General features: G+C 41.2%; 1 protein-coding gene across 3 annotated transcripts in view; it reads right to left on the bottom strand.

Annotated features, from left to right (window-relative positions):
- GAB1 (GRB2 associated binding protein 1) overlaps positions 1-15963 on the bottom strand; it is an 81698-nt gene that overhangs the window by 36420 nt on the left and 29315 nt on the right. Inside the window, exon 1 of one of the 3 annotated variants that reach the window (XM_081876112.1) lies at positions 8610-8624. The exons of the other annotated variants lie outside the window; for them this stretch is intronic. The gene's annotated coding sequence lies outside the window, so the exon portion shown is untranslated. Of the gene's footprint in view, positions 1-8609; positions 8625-15963 lie in introns of those variants that run through there. 3 annotated transcript variants of the gene reach the window in all.

Raw genomic sequence — 15963 nt, forward strand, 5'->3', positions numbered from 1 at the left:
AAAGGATATCCTGCTCTCCCCCACATGCCTTTCAGGAGACCAACAAAACCAAAGGATACTTAGCACAAGACAAGAGATACTAGGTGCTACTTTAACTGGCAAATAATGTTAACATGAAATAAGGTTCTAGTGTTGGATTAGCACTCACAAAACTGAGTTAAAAATTAATAGTGTACACTGAAAGTTAGGAAGGAAGGCCAGGAACTAATCATGTTGGGTAGAAAAGGAAAAAAAAAGACCACTTACTCACAGCCATTTGCATGTAGAGGGCTTCACAGAAAGAAGGGGCAGTGACTGCCACCCCATCGGCCTGACCCCTGGTATTATGTAGTTCCCTGGCCCCACACTCCCAACATCTATGCATGAAAGACTGAAGGAAGTTCTATGTGTGTAATCTTCCCCTAAGAAGGCATCCGTGCACAAAGTAGGTTATGGGGCGTGGGGGGTGGGCAGGGATCCATACACTGCCAGGGGCAAAGGCACAGACTCCCCTTACCTATGAGACCGTCATCAAATGAATAACGCCCAAAGGGGGCTGCAGTTGTGCTAACTTCTGCTGGACTCCACAATCACCAAGAAATTCTATGCCTTATAAACTAAATTTACCGTTCTGGGAAGCTTGCAGGTGCCTTATCATGGATGAAAACGGTTACACAAAAGGCCTCTTTGATTAAAATGTGGACCTCCTGAACCAGACTCCAACTCCAGTCCTTGGCTTCTGTTCCAACTGCCTTTCAACATACAGAGCTTTCTGCCATTTGGCAACAGTAAATCTAAGAGAAGGGAAGTGTACTGCACTTTCCTGTGATATAAAGGACACCTCTGTGCGTTAATGCTACTAAAAATAGTAGTGCACATGAGTCCCTCACCAAATATACAAGTATTCCTGAACACTTCTTATTCATCTCCTTTTTCCCGTTCAGCATTAGAGGCCCACGTTTAATTTATGAGCCGCAGAAAAACTATGCCTTCATGTTTCCTTTGTTGTTGTCAGTGCTCTGTCACATCATGTTTGGCTGCTTTAGCTTACCCCCATTTGCCTTTACATTTACCTCAGAAGCAACTCCCAATGGCATTTTTAAAAATCTAGCTTTTATTGCTTGGGGGCTTCTTGAGGCTAAATGTTTTGGCTCATTGCCAGTTATACACATGGCTTGTCGACTGGGCTTCTTAGGACAAATGTACACATGTGAAAACATAATAATATAGCAACAAAGTTTAGGTTTACATTCTTCACAGTCCTGAACACTGGTAGTTGCCTGAACTCATCTTCAAGATTATTTCGGCCGTGTAGAGCTCACAGAACTAGCTGAATAGTTCCCTGGTTCCTGATCATGATCTGTCCAGATGTGCATGGAATCCAGTTAGTCAAGAAAACATATTGTGGCACAAGGAAAGACACCTGCAGAACCTTTAAGTGATCTGAAGAAGCATGTTACATAAAACACAGCACAAGGAGATGCAACCCTCAAGCCATTTTCACAAGTAACTTTTGAATTTATTTTTTTGTACTTCCTGATTCTGTAAGGCCAGCAAACAGAAAGGACTCCTGTTCCCTTTCAATCTCGTACTAACATCCACACGTGCATATCACAAGCAGCCTAAAAGGCCCTTAAAGATATACAAAATGTAATTTGTACCAACATACCTAACATAAGCCTTTTTACTGCACACACTGAAACAGTTGCCAGGTGAGATTAGGGATATCTTGTCCTTCCACCCCCTGAAAAAGTCCCCATGGTAGGTTATAGAGATGAGTTATTTAAAAAACAAAACATTTGAAAAAAAGATATGACAAACATATTATACAAATGTATTTCCCAACACTTAAAAGCCTTAGTATATTACCAGCCAAGTATGGATAACTGGAAAATATACTTTAATACCAGGTTCAAATGAGGCAGCAGGGTAGAGTGCCCTCATTCAGCTTCCATACAGCCATGCTCCTTCCAGGATAGTCCAATCCAGTCTCCCCCCACACACCTCATTCTCAAATTCCCCCACAACACTAAGTTAGCATTCTGTGATCACTGGGCCTATTTTTAGGTTCCCACCTACCAGTTTTTGCTTTTGTAAACCTTCTGCAAACCTTGGCATTCCCCAAGGCCAGCGTTGGGGGTCAGCACTGTTGGGCACCTGCTAAACTTCACAACACTGCAGGTACTCCTGACTCCCAGAACCTCCAGGCTCTATTCACCTTTCTTCCCCAGAATAAAATATGGTGGTATAGCAGCATATAATTCTTGCCTTGCACTTTCTTTCTGGGTGGTTGTGTGGACTGGGAACAGAAGGAAAGGCCAAACAAAAGGGTTGCAGTTACCAGTGGCAAAGTAGGAGATGGAGCTGCTTAAGGTGGGGACCCACTGAGAGCATCTTGCCCAAGCTTCCCCTTCCCAGCAGGCTAGTATCTAATTCTTGTGCATGGATGCCGCCATTTTGGTTACAAAAGGATCCACACTGGGAGAACAAATTCTCTGTTAGTATACAGAATTGCTACATGAACAAATACATAAATATACAAGCATTCACAACATTGAACACTTTTGCCAAAGCGAGCATTACACAGCACAAATTTCAGCCCCAAACCAAACAAAGACATATTTTGCCTCAACACTTTTGACTCATTCTGATCATTTATTCTTAAAACCGCTGCTCACAACATTTGGCAGATGGTCTCAATCCTGACGCTTGTGAATTTTGGCAAGAAAACCCAGCACTTTCTTCACACTTCTTTAGTTGCATGCTTCTCTGAAAGGAGAAACAGATGCCGCCAGCCTCAGTAAGCTTGCCTTTCCCAGCTAAGGCGCTGCATCTTCTCACAGCAGAACAAAGTTTCAGATCTGGCCAGCCCGAGAGGATCAGAGATATTCCAGATAGCAACACACACACATTTTTAAATTTAAATGCTGGATTCCAAGCTGCATTCCTGTGCTCCCTTTAGCCACAGAAAACCGCTTAGAGGTTAAAATAGATTCTTTGCAGTCCACCCTGGTGAGACAAGTCTTCACTTGCTGCCAACTGTGCTACCTTCTCATTCGCACAGCTCACTTATATGAATTTGACATTACTATTCCAAAGCAACCGATGCCAATCGCTTAAAAGTCATGTCCGCCACTCCTGCCTTTTGCTTCAAATTGCAAACAACCCATATCAACAAGGTCTGCTCCTTCAATACAAGTACTATGGAACTATGGAGTGGCAGTGGTTGAATATTGCAACAGCTTCAGTGTCAATAATTTAATTATGCTGCGGGGTCAGGTACAGGCCATCTTCTTCATTTTAGCATATATTTGGCTTGTTTTGCTTATACCACCTTGCCTTAAGGCTGTTTCTGCCCTGTTTGGGAAGCCAACTCAACAATTAATTGCAGTGACAATAGGCACCTTCAGATATCCTTTTTATTCTGCGTTAATTATTGGTGTTCAAGTTGGCATCAGGCGGTAATACCCCAGCCAGCATTCAATAGTGTTTGCCCACCCAAATGTTTTGGGGCAGACATAATACTTCGTTTCCAATTAGTTCATGTCCCATAACTTCCTGCTGAAATCCTGTAACTTTTATACCACACATGTTCTGGTTTATGACTATCCCCCTCCATAATGCAACGACACTGGCGAAGCATTGCAGAATAACTAATAAAACAGGATGAGGTGTGGATGGTCAAGTATAAATCCACCTCTAAAGCAGTATCGTATCATGAATGACATGTTGCAGAGTACAACTGCAAAGAAAACCCAGTTTGGAGAGGACCATTTTGATTAGGTATTGCTGAAGCAATTGGCCCATGCCTATGAATGATTAGTTGAGGTCTGTTTGTCTAGCCAATCTATGAAATCATCTCTTTTTAAAATATGAACTATTATGTAGTACTGTCTCCACTCAAAACAAGATAATTGCAATGAACTAATTGCAAACACACACAACATGGATAAAAGCAATGGGAAGTAAGGTGGGAGGAGAGAGAGAGAGAGAGAAGGCAGCATGAGAACTAACCCCCCACCCCCACCCCCCAAAAACCCTTTACTCTCTTAGATCACCTTCCTGAAAGCGGGGTCTGAGAGTTCATGTGGCATTCCTGTCTATATACGTTGTATCTTGGGGGCAAGTAATAACAGGGAAATACATTTCTCAAAAGCATTACCATTTGAAGTGCTCTAACTGCAGGTGCTTATTTGCACCTACATGAATTCTGGATCTTTTACACTGGAGCCCAGATCCTTTCAAGTTTGCAAAAAGAGCAACCAGGGGAAAGGAAAAAACATCACACACAAAACCGCAAATGTAAATCTAACCTCAATACTTAACATTTAATAAACCCCATATCTGGCATGGTGAGTCTGTGCCCCTCCAGATTCTATTGGGTCACTGGGTCCCCAACTTCAATGAACATAGCATTTATTACTCTCAGAAGTTTGGCCTTTTAGGAATCATTAAGCTTGTACTGTATGTAGATCAAAACTTCACTCCTCAAACAAGCACCTCCACGAAACCGTCTCTACTTGTCACTAAACCTATGCTGTTGTCTTGTAAGAAAACATCTAACAAGCTCATTCCAAGTAAATAAAGCCATCACAATTTTAGTATCTCTTCCCTGCTATAGAGCTCATGAAATGATCTTGAAACGCTCAAATCAAGGTTTTGATCATCTAATGAGATGAGGTAATTTGTGTGTGTGGTTTCACAGTGCACTCTGAAAGGCAACCCATTACACCAGTCCCCTGGCACAGGGCTAATCAGCTTACCATCTAAACACAGCATTGAAACACTGCCCTGCAACATCTAGAAGCAAAGAGAAAGGGGTGGGGAGGGGGGGCGTAATTGATTACATGCCATTTCTAAGCCAGGTCTTCAAGGCAGTTTATGGATTTCACTAATTTTAGCAGAAAAACACACTTGCATGTTCTACTAAAGTTACATAATCAGCATTCCACTATTTACAGCTTATTCACCATTGTAATCTTTATAACACTGCCGACTGACGAGTCCACCATATTTCATAGCAGATAATACACATTATTTATTGCACAAGTTAAATTACTGAAACAATCTCCAAATAAGATTCTTTATTTCACAGGACACTCTTGTACAGAATTATTCCACTAAACATAAGGTCTAATTTGATAGCATTGTTTCGTGTCCCCGTGTCCTAATTTGCTTTGCATTCTAATGCATATTTCTTCCTAAGTGCCTTAAAGCTACGTAAATCGTCATGGGAAGTAAAGTTTATGACATTGTTCCAGAAGACTAGTGGCAGCCCAGTAACATCCAGTGGGCCACAGGTCCCTCAACCTGTGGCCTGCCAGATGTTGCTGGAATAAAACTCCTATCTGGTCTAACCACTGGACAGAGAGCATGTGAAGGGCCCCAGGCTCTCTATGTCTGCTGTAAATCTACGTTTTCCTCCCAAAGCAGATCCCAAACCTGATTTTTGCCAGACAAAATTTCAAGTACCTGTACCCTGCAAACACATGTTTCATTTTCCTGACATTCTGAGGCGTCTCTCTGGAGAAAAACTTTAACAAATATTTTTAGACTTCCTGCTGAAACATCCTCTGCACATTGCTCAATATGGCCCACAAACAAACTGATTTAGTTTTGCAGTCATATATCCCAGTTGCTTTGTTCATCATTATAGGTTTCTATAGTAAACTTAACCAAGGGTACAATGGTCACTTCTCTGAGGGAAAAAACAACCCTGTTAATCAAGGGGGAAGGGAATCAAAAAAGCAAATGAATTTAAGACGGACTCCCCCTCTGCTCCAGCAACTTGTATCATTTGAAATTAATATAAAATTGCACTTGCCAGAGCATTACATAATGTTGTAGTGCCTATTTCTGGCAATTGTTTCTTGTCACAGTCCCTGAGCAAAGATGGCCCAGACACAGATAGCAAACTACGTAATTCCAAGACTAGCAAAAATACAAAGGGCGACGTTGTCATCCAGAATAGCTGATGTAGGGCAAAGAGGTCAGGGATCCTTATGGTCTATTTCTGCATCCATCTTAGCACACAGCAAACAGATTCTGCAATTTTACACCATGGCAGTTTCCACAGAACCCTTGTAGCATCTGCCAGAACCCACAGATATCAAATGCCAGAACGTGAATTCTCCAGGCATTCTCACTTTATCAACATGTCACTAGAGAATAAATTGATCTGAATTCCATAGAATGGCCAAGTCACATTGCTTATTCATCAATAAGTTATGTTAAAACTTTATTTTTCATGTTACAGTTACCTAGATATCAATTAGAGAGCCAGTCAACTTTAGCTTTTCTTGCAGCAAAATCTGCAGGTGGGAGGCAAGAAGGTTCAGTGAGGCCTTTCAATAGGGCTCAGTTTGATACAAGATGACACATCATTTGCGAAAGCTACCAGCATCACCTCTTTTTAAATACTCAATTTCTTAAAACGGAGCAAATGGCTTCTCCTCTACTTTCCAACGCCATCACCAATCTGTAGAACAAATGCCAACAAAACTGCACAGAGGTTTGTCACTGGAGCACAGAAAGGAAGACCAACTACTTTCTTTAAAAATACTGAATGATCTGAACTCTTAACACGAATTAGCAGCCACAGATGAAAAATCATTACTCATCTAGAACAAGGCGCAGTAGACGTAGGAAGTTGCAAACTTCCAACATAAACAAGTGCACAGTTCCAATGATTTTAAAAAGGCCCTTTTTCAAAGTTAGCTACACTTTGAGTCTCTGCTTTAATCACTGTTAAATCATTAGCTTTAATCATAATTATCCAAGGCAGATGCTTACCAGTTTTTTATCTGGAGCTTTAACAGCTGTCATAATAAACAAAGAATTGTGTAAATGGTGTTCCCTGTGTTTAGATGAGGCAATCTACTGCAATGTGACTTTAATGCTTTAGCACAAGAATTTCAGACACATCCATCTCCCATGGTAGGCATCGTCCAAAAATGCAAAGATATAAACAGAAAGCCCTCAGTATCTATTTGCTTACTTTAAAAAATAAAAGCCTTATGCTGTGCAAACTGATGGCATTATTTCATTTTTTTAATCTATCCCCATAGAATCACAGAATTGTAGAGTTGGAAAGGGTCCCTAGGGTCATCTAGTCCAACCCCCTTTAGTCCAGGAACCTCAACTAAATCATATATGGCAGATCCAACCTCTGCTTAAAAACTTCCAAGGAAGGAGAGTCCACTACCTCTCATGGGATTCTGTTCCACAGTCGAACAGCTCTTATCAAGAAGCTCAGCACAGCACATGCTACTTCTGTTGTCATGATTACCTTGAATCAGAAGAATCTTTATTTGCATCAGCCACTAGCTGTGGCAATAAAACAAAATAAAATGTACTGAAGATAGAGGTAAAAACTATAGTAAATACGTTTGGGGGGTTTACGTCAATAATTATTACCTTGAGACAAAATGACTAGTCCAGGGTCCAACAAGAACCACACTTTATGCTCAGTAAGTGGTTTCCCCATTCTAAGCCCACCATCATCAATAACAACTCAACACCAAGATACATTAAAGCAATCACTGGATGACTTTTTAGATTTTTGTCCAGTGCAACTGTAACCTCTATATGATCCTTCGTGTTCCCTGTTAGGACAACACAGTCCACTTTACACTAGATGTAAAGACTAGTGAGACTGAAGCAAACAAACACACACAGAGCCAGTATTAACTATTACTTACGGTTAAGAAATAAAATGTGTAAACACTAAAACAGTTAACAAAGACAGGATAACAGGATTAATATATGTAGGAATAATTTTCAATGACATGAAAAGAAATATTAAAAGTATTCCAAAATGACAAAATTTCTCAAAGTAGTATCTGACTAAGTCATAACTCCAAGTAGATCCACTGATATCTTTATGTAATGAACAATCCATGGTTTAAACATATATATTTTTAAAAAAAAAATTGCTCAGAAAATATCCATTTATCTATTTCAGTGGTGGCACACATGTTCAAAAGCTGGAAGTAAAGTTGCGACGTCCTATTTCTTTAAGGCTGCGATTCAAACACTCATGTGGGAGTAAACACCATTGGCTACAATGGGACAACTGTGAACAAACCCAGCATAAGACTGCACTACAAGTTTGTGTTTCGCCACAAGCCACATAACATCCAGGGATTCATGAATTTGATGCTTCTTGTCTTAGTAGAATCAGACACATCCATGTATAATAATCGGTATTTACAAACCTACTACATAAAAACTCAAAGCCGTGTATAAATAGGAAAGTCATAAGCTCAGTTATAATGCAATACTTTATTTACATCTATATTTATTTCATACCAATGGATCTAGGGGCTGCAAAATGGATTACATTGATTATTATACTATATATTACACAGTGATAGTCTACCAATCTTAACTTACAAGGCTGTTGAACAAGACTTGTCTTCGAGCAATGGATGTTACTTAACAGAGGCAGACCTTTAGCTATCAAAGCAGCATCAGTTTGCCTAACAAGGAAGAAAGGAAAATGATTCCAGAGAGAGAGAGAGAGAGAGATGCAAAGGGGTGGAGAAAAGAGTGGAAAAATAGATGATATCAAGTATTTAAGCAGGGTTTTGAAGCAGCGAAGAAAGCAAGATAAAAAGAGAATAACATACCGTTCATCCAAGCTGAATCTCTGCTTATCTCTGAATCACATCATCATACTGTTCATTAAAGTGGTCTTCACAGAAGCTATACACAGAGCACAAAGTGGCCTTCAGCCAAGTCAGTGACTTCAACTGCTCCATATTCATACAGTAACAGAAGCAATACACAGGGGACAGAGACAGAAAATGGAGTGGATCAGACAGTTTGGTCAAGCCACTGTCTGCATTCAAAAGAGAGAAAGAGGGAGGGAAGCTGTTGCTGCACAGCAATTACACAAAACAGACTCAGATTTTTATTTTTTTTTAAAAAAAGAAGCTTTAGAGACACATTCATTTGTCTGAAAAGACTGCAAAGCTTTGGTTATCCCCCTCCCCTTCCAAGTACTGTTTATATTGTGCATTTTTCAGTTCTGCAAGTGATGGTCAAAGTCACCACTACAACTGCATTAATAAGTACAACTGGAGGTGGGGACATGGTCTGGAAGACCACAATACTTAAAATTTGCACCAACGTATTTTCTTGAGATAACGAAGGTGTACACTGCTTCAACGCAAATTGTATAATGTGTAGTTCTGCCAAACTCATCCTAATTAGATACCTCCCACCATATTTTGCGACGTTCTCTGACACTGCTACTAACATCCTTCATCAAAAGTACTTGTGTCACAAGGAACCTTCAAATTATTATTATTATTATTAAATGTAGAACTTGGTCCCAAACTGTTCAGGTCTTTAAAGGGTACATTTTAACTTGATCCCAGAAACAAATGGCAACCAAAGCAGCTGATGGTAGTTTGGTGGAATATGATGCCCCTTCCGATCTTCAGGAGGAGGGGGGGTTGTGGGATCACGACCCCGCCCACACTTGCTCTCACGAGGCTGGCGTTATGGTGCTGTTTGGTGGAATATGATCAATCCCCACAAGCATTCTGACGGCTGGAATTGTGAACCAGGTGAAGTTTGTAGGCAGACTTCAAAGGCAGCCCTATGCACAGAGCATTGCTGAAGTCCAGAATGTTGCTTTCATGCCCTGCTTGTGTGCTTCTCTGGCAGGCACAAAATGTTGGACAACATGAACCCCTTGATCTGACCCAATAGGGCTGTTCTTATTATTTATCCAGAACATTCCATTAAGATGATCATTATGGAAAAACAGAAGTGTATCCAAATTTCTGCCCACCATAAGCCAAAGAGGACCTTCTCAACAGAAGTCTCTATTCAAGGAAGTCAGCTGCCTATGGAGCTCACACCTGTTTGCAACTTTGTAGGCTTTCAGATAACCTAGCGAAGCATCCTTACACAGAAGGGCTTTTAATGGGTAAGGTGGAAGTTCAAACGGATTTACTTGCTTCTGTTGTTGCTCTTTAATGTCCATTATGCTTTATGAATATTGATTTTCATTTGTTTGCACGCTTCCGGGAATCTTAGGAATGAGGTGGGATATTAAATTCTTAAATAAAAATCAAATATATAAGCACCAGAAACCATGTTGCTGGCAATCAATTTCTAATACGAGGTTCTGGGGGTTGAACCTCTCTTGAAGACGTGCTGTCTTATCATTTGTTACTGAAGGAGAAGAACTGAATGTGGTTACATCATAGGCTAACATGCTGTACATCTTAAGAATTCTTTGCATCATAACCCTCACTTGTTACACCACATTTGTGCCCTGCCCTTACTCCAAAAGAACTCAAGAGGGACATATATAGGGCTGCTAGGTAATCAGGTCAGGTAACAGCCAAGAAGAAGTTTGCTTAACTTCAGAGGCAGAACCACAATTCGCCATTGGTGTAGTTCACATGCAACACCAAAGCATGGTTTGTGTAGTTGAACTGTGACACGTATGTGTAAATCCACCCCAACCAACTGAACAGAAGGAGATTAGTCTTGGCAGATACCGGCATACAAAATATTTGCAGAATCACTCAACAAAAATGCCTCATGCTTTGTACAGAAGTGAAATGCATTCCATAGCAAAGGAATGCATCACATCCACACCACACATGGCTTCCCTCAGAGAATCCCCGAGAACTGTAGCTTACTCCTCATAGAGCTACAGTTTCTAGCACCCATAGCAAACTGCAGCTCCCATGATTCCTTGGGGTAAGCCACGTGCTTTAAATGGTGTAGATGTGACTTCTTCTGATTAGGACTTTTGGGAGCCATGTCCTCAGAACGAAAGTGATTTTGGTCCATCTGCTCACCCCAAGTTATTTCAGAAGGATTCATCAACCCTGATTTTGCTTGCACTGAACACTTCTTAGAAGCAGATTTTTACAAACACAGAAATTTGTTGACTGTTTTGCTCCTTCCAACACAGAATACTACAGGGTGGAGGGTGGCACCACAGCCAGCCTGAGATAGGGATGTGGCATGCCAGGGCAAGCATGGAACACACCAATGCACCCACCCACAAACAAATATGGAGGCGAGAGAAAGAAGAGCACAGAAACCTATTACTTAGGCCCATTCACCTCTTTCTGATCATCCAGACACCCACTTACTTCCCACCCAACTGTTATTCCCATGCAGATTTTGCTACTTGCTTTAGGGTTAGAGCAGGAATTTTTTTTTTTACCTGCAGATCAAATTGGCATAGCGAAGCAGGTTTATCCACCTACTCTGCACAGTTAAAGCAGGTGGATTTGGCATCTAGTATTATGGTGGTTACAACCAATGGAGGTAAAGGTAAAGGTAAAGGTACCCCTGCCCATACGGGCCAGTCGTGTCTGACTCTAGGGTTGCGTGCTCATCTCGCTCTAGAGGCCGTGAGCCGGCGCTGTCCGAAGACACTTCCAGGTCACGTGGCCAGCGTGACGAAGCTGCAGCTGGCGAGCCAGCACCAGTGCAGCATACGGAAACGCCGTTTACCTTCCCACTATAAAGCAGTACCTATTTATCTACTTGCACTTAAGAGTGCTTTCAAACTGCTAGGTGGGCAGGAGCTGGGACCGAACGACGGGAGCTCACCCTGCTGCGGAGATTCGAACCGCCGACCATACGATCGGCAAGTCCTAGGCACTGAGGTTTTACCCACAGCGCCACCCGCGTCCCAACCAATGGAGGAGTTTGGTTAAATGACAAGGCATTGCATGAATTTGGTGCTGAGCATAAACATTGATGAGCATCCAGACACATGTTTATAGTAAAAGGGTTACTGTCACTTTCAAGGAGCTGGAACCCATGGGAGGGCAAAGCATCAGCTTCAGTACTGTCCAGTCACAAGCAGTATGCTTGTGAATGCCAGTTGCTGGAAACCACTGGAGGAGAGTGCTATTGTGCTCAGGTCCTGTTTGTGGGCTTCCTCTAGGCTTCTGGTTAGCCAGTGTGAGAACAGGATACTGGATTAGATAGGCCAGCAAACTCTTTTTATGTTCTTATGGATCACACACTCAGAATCATGGAAGTAAAACTTCAGGAAAGGCCAAAAAGATAGGGGAGAAGGAAACAATGGTAGGCTCACCCTATAATAATAATAATAATAATTTATTATTTATACCCCACCCATCAGGCTGGGTTTCCCCAGCCACTCTGGGCAGCTTCCAACAAAACACTAAAATACAATAACCTATTAAACATTAAAAGCTTCCCTAAACAGGGCTGCCTTCAGATGTCTTCTAAAAGTTTGGTAGTTATTTTTCTCTTTGACATCTGGTGGGAGGGCGTTCCACAGGGTGGGTGCCACTACCGAGAAGGCCCTCTGCCTGGTTCCCTGTAACTTGGCTTCTCGCAGTGAGGGAACAGCCAGAAGGCCTCAGCGCTGGACCTCAGTGTCCGGGCAGAACCCTAGTCTTCTCCAACCTGGTGACCAGATGTCGTTGGACTACAACCAGTGGCGGACCTACATTTTGGGGGCCCTGAAGATAGAACTGTCACGGGGGCCCCTTTGCAACCAGCAGTGAGGTCTGGGTAACCACTGTTTTCTTCAATGCTGTTGTTCCATGGCAGATCACCACACCTTTACAACATTTGTGCTACTAACTCTCAAACTTCGGGATTGTTGAAATATATATAACAAAAGATGAATCAATTTGAGTTGCACCATTCAAATTGAGTCTCCTAGACCCAAAAATTGTAAGCAATGTGAGCTAAAGTTGCTTCAGGGGCCCCTAGGGGATTAGGGGCCCTGAAGCTTCAGATTCGTTAGTTTCATAGTAGATCCACCCCTGACTACAACTCCCACCATCCCTGTCCATTAGCCATGCTGGCTGGGGCAGATGGGAGTGGTAGTCCAAAACATCTGGTTAGGTTATGGAGGGTTGAACTAGTCTCTGCACAGCCCATAGCATTTTCTGCTTGAATCTTACACCTGCCCTGTTGTATTTAAATACAAGCAGTGGCCTTAGTTAACTCCAAGTGCATGTCTCAACTCTTCATTACAAGTACAGGTGCAATACATACTAGAATTAGAATATAGCAGATGACACCCTATGTTGTAGGAGTCTTGGTGCAGTTAGTGGAAACTAGAATGGCAGACCGGAGAAGAACCTTTTTTAGGAGGGGGTTAATTTCACTCAGAACAATGTAAACTATAAACTCTTCCCAACTGGGATGGTGGCGGAGAATGGAGAAGCTGTCTGTTCTTTCCCAGCAAGTTGCAGGAGATTGGGGAAAGATACAGTGGTACCTTGGGTTAAGAACTTAATTCTGAAGGTCTGTTCTTAACCTGAAACTGTTCTTAACCTGAGGTACCACTTTAGCTAATGGGGCCTCCCGCTGCTGCTGTGCCGCTACCATGTGATTTCTGTTCTCATCCTGAAGTAAAGTTCTTAATCCGAGGTACTATTTCTAGGTTAGCGGAGTCTGTAACCTGAAGTGTCTGTAACCCTGGGAAGAAGAAGAAGAAGAAGAAGAAGAAGAAGAAGAAGAAGAAGAAGAAGAAGAAGAAGAAGAGTAGTTGTAGTAGTAGTAGTAGTAGTAGTAGTAGTTTGGATTTGATATCCTGCTTTATCACTGCCCGAAGGAGTCTCAAAGCGGCTAACATTCTCCTTTCCCTTCCTCCCCCACAACAAACACTCTGTGAGGTGAGTGGGGCTGAGAGACTTCAGAGAAGTGTGACTGGCCCAAGGTGACCCAGCAGCTGCATGTGGAGGAGCGGAGACACCAACCCGGTTCCCCAGATTATGAGTCTACCACTTTTAACCACTACACCATACTGGCTCTCCACTGTATTGACTTTTTAAAAGCTGTCCCTCAAATTGGGTTTGCCCTTCAAGCACTGCCACTTTCATAAGGCCTCAGCTTTCCAAAAAATCACAAAGCATACATTTTGCTACATTGTGCACTCTAGAATTTCCACACAGTCATCAAAACTGCATTTCAGAACAAGCCTCAACACTACCTATAGCAAGAGTTAGCTATACCAAAAGTACGTCATCTCAGGCCCACTCTAATAGTACAAATGCATTCATTTACCACTCATTCAAGTGTCTGATGTCTGGAGGCAGAGAGGGAGAATGTTATTATAAACTTAGCACAACTGCCAATAATGTAAAACCTTTCCATGTACCTCTGCCACTGTCCTAAGCATCTTTCTCAGCCTTGGCTTACCAGATGTTTGTTGGACTACAACTCCCATCATCCCTAGTCAGCAAGAGCAGGGGTCAGGGATGATGGGAGTTGTAGTTCAAGAACATCTCAGATCTAGATACCCAAGGTTAAGAAAGGCTGGTCTAAAGAGGCTTCACTGAGATGCTTACCAAATACCAATCATCAATCTGAAAATGGTCTAAAGAAAAGAAATCTCAACCAAGAGAATGAATTCAGTTGGTAGGATAAAATAGCATTAAAATGGACATCAGTGCTTATCTTTTTTCAAAACAACTGGAAGTTTTCACAGCTGTTTCAATCAGGATACAAGTATTCCTCTTCAAAAATATGGAATTGTATTTATTATCCTTTTTATATAGGCTCCCTTAGGAGGATTTTGCTGTAAAAAGATGGTCTACAAATCTAATAAATAAATAAAACATGGCTATCCTAAATTTCTTTTACTTTTACTTTTTTTTTACTTTACATGAGCATGGAGAATTGCACTTTGAAAAGAACATTTTACTCAACTATTTTTGCCAAAAGGGTAGCAAAAATTATATATTCATATTTTCCCAAAAGATTTAACACTGAGAGAATACAGAAGAACATTTCACAAATGATAACTAGCTGTAGAAAATAACTAAATAAGCCAGGCACCAGTATTGTGGTTTGTAACAAAGTTACCACCTGGTAAATGGTCATTGTATCACCCTGACCCTTTCCAGCCATCACAGCATAAAACTAATGCTGGACATTTGTGAAATGATATAAAAACCATGCTAACACCAAACCATCAAGTGGCAGGACACATGCTGCACTCAAACTGTACCAACATTAAACTAATCTGCCAAATATTCTGGATGTGTCTGAAATTTTAACAAATTCTGAAACATGAAGGAGCTGTGCAATGAGAACAACCGGAGCAACAAAATTTAGGTTGAAAAATTACATTTAATATGCTGTAGAAATTATTTATGATGAGCAAAACGCACACAGAGAATTTCTGCTTGCTTTTTTCTTCTTCTTTTAAGTGAAAATGTTTAATCCTAAAAAGCACAAAAGGTCAGATAGCCACAAGACAGGAGCATAACAGAAAAGATGCATTTATTACAGAAGCACAAATAGTAGAAATGTCAACTTTTAGCTGAACTTCTAAAGGGGTGGAACAATTTTTGGTCAATCTGTTCTTTGCATAATTCATTAGCTGCATAATTCCTATGTTGGGTAATTTATAAAAGGTTACACAATCAACTAAACACCACTGGATAGCTCAGTTGGTTAGAGAATGGTGCAAGTTCAATCCTCATACAGGACAGCTGCACATTCCTGCATTGCAGGGGGTTGGACTAGATGATCCTCAGGGTCCCTTCCAACTCTACAATTCTATGATTCTATAATTACCAACGTTTGCAGCTATTATGTATTAGCTGTTCCAATTTTTTTTAAAAAACTGTTTATCTGTTCAAAAAGGCAGGAGCTTTGCCAGATCCCTCTCAAATACCAACCAGAGCTGATATGTAAACACTTATATAAATTTGCTTTAAAGACAGCCAGCCATCAACTGCAGAAGCAGTTTATTTATTAGTAATACTACACAAAGTTTTGTAATAAGAGATGCAAATTGCAGGCGCAGAACATACCTGAAGTTTCAAACAAGTTAATCCAGTTTAAGTATTTGCTCTTTGAACTGATACAGCATACATAAGGTGTAATGAAAGGAAAAAATGCAAACATGACTTTATAATTGGATTGTGCTTTCTAATTTTAGCTTTAAAAAAAAAAAACAGCAGGGAAATCATACTGTCATGAATACAAACCCCACCCCAAAAT

This window comes from Podarcis erhardii (genome assembly GCF_964252035.2).
Source record: "Podarcis erhardii genome assembly, chromosome: 9".
In the NCBI taxonomy this organism is placed as follows: domain Eukaryota; kingdom Metazoa; phylum Chordata; class Lepidosauria; order Squamata; family Lacertidae; genus Podarcis; species Podarcis erhardii.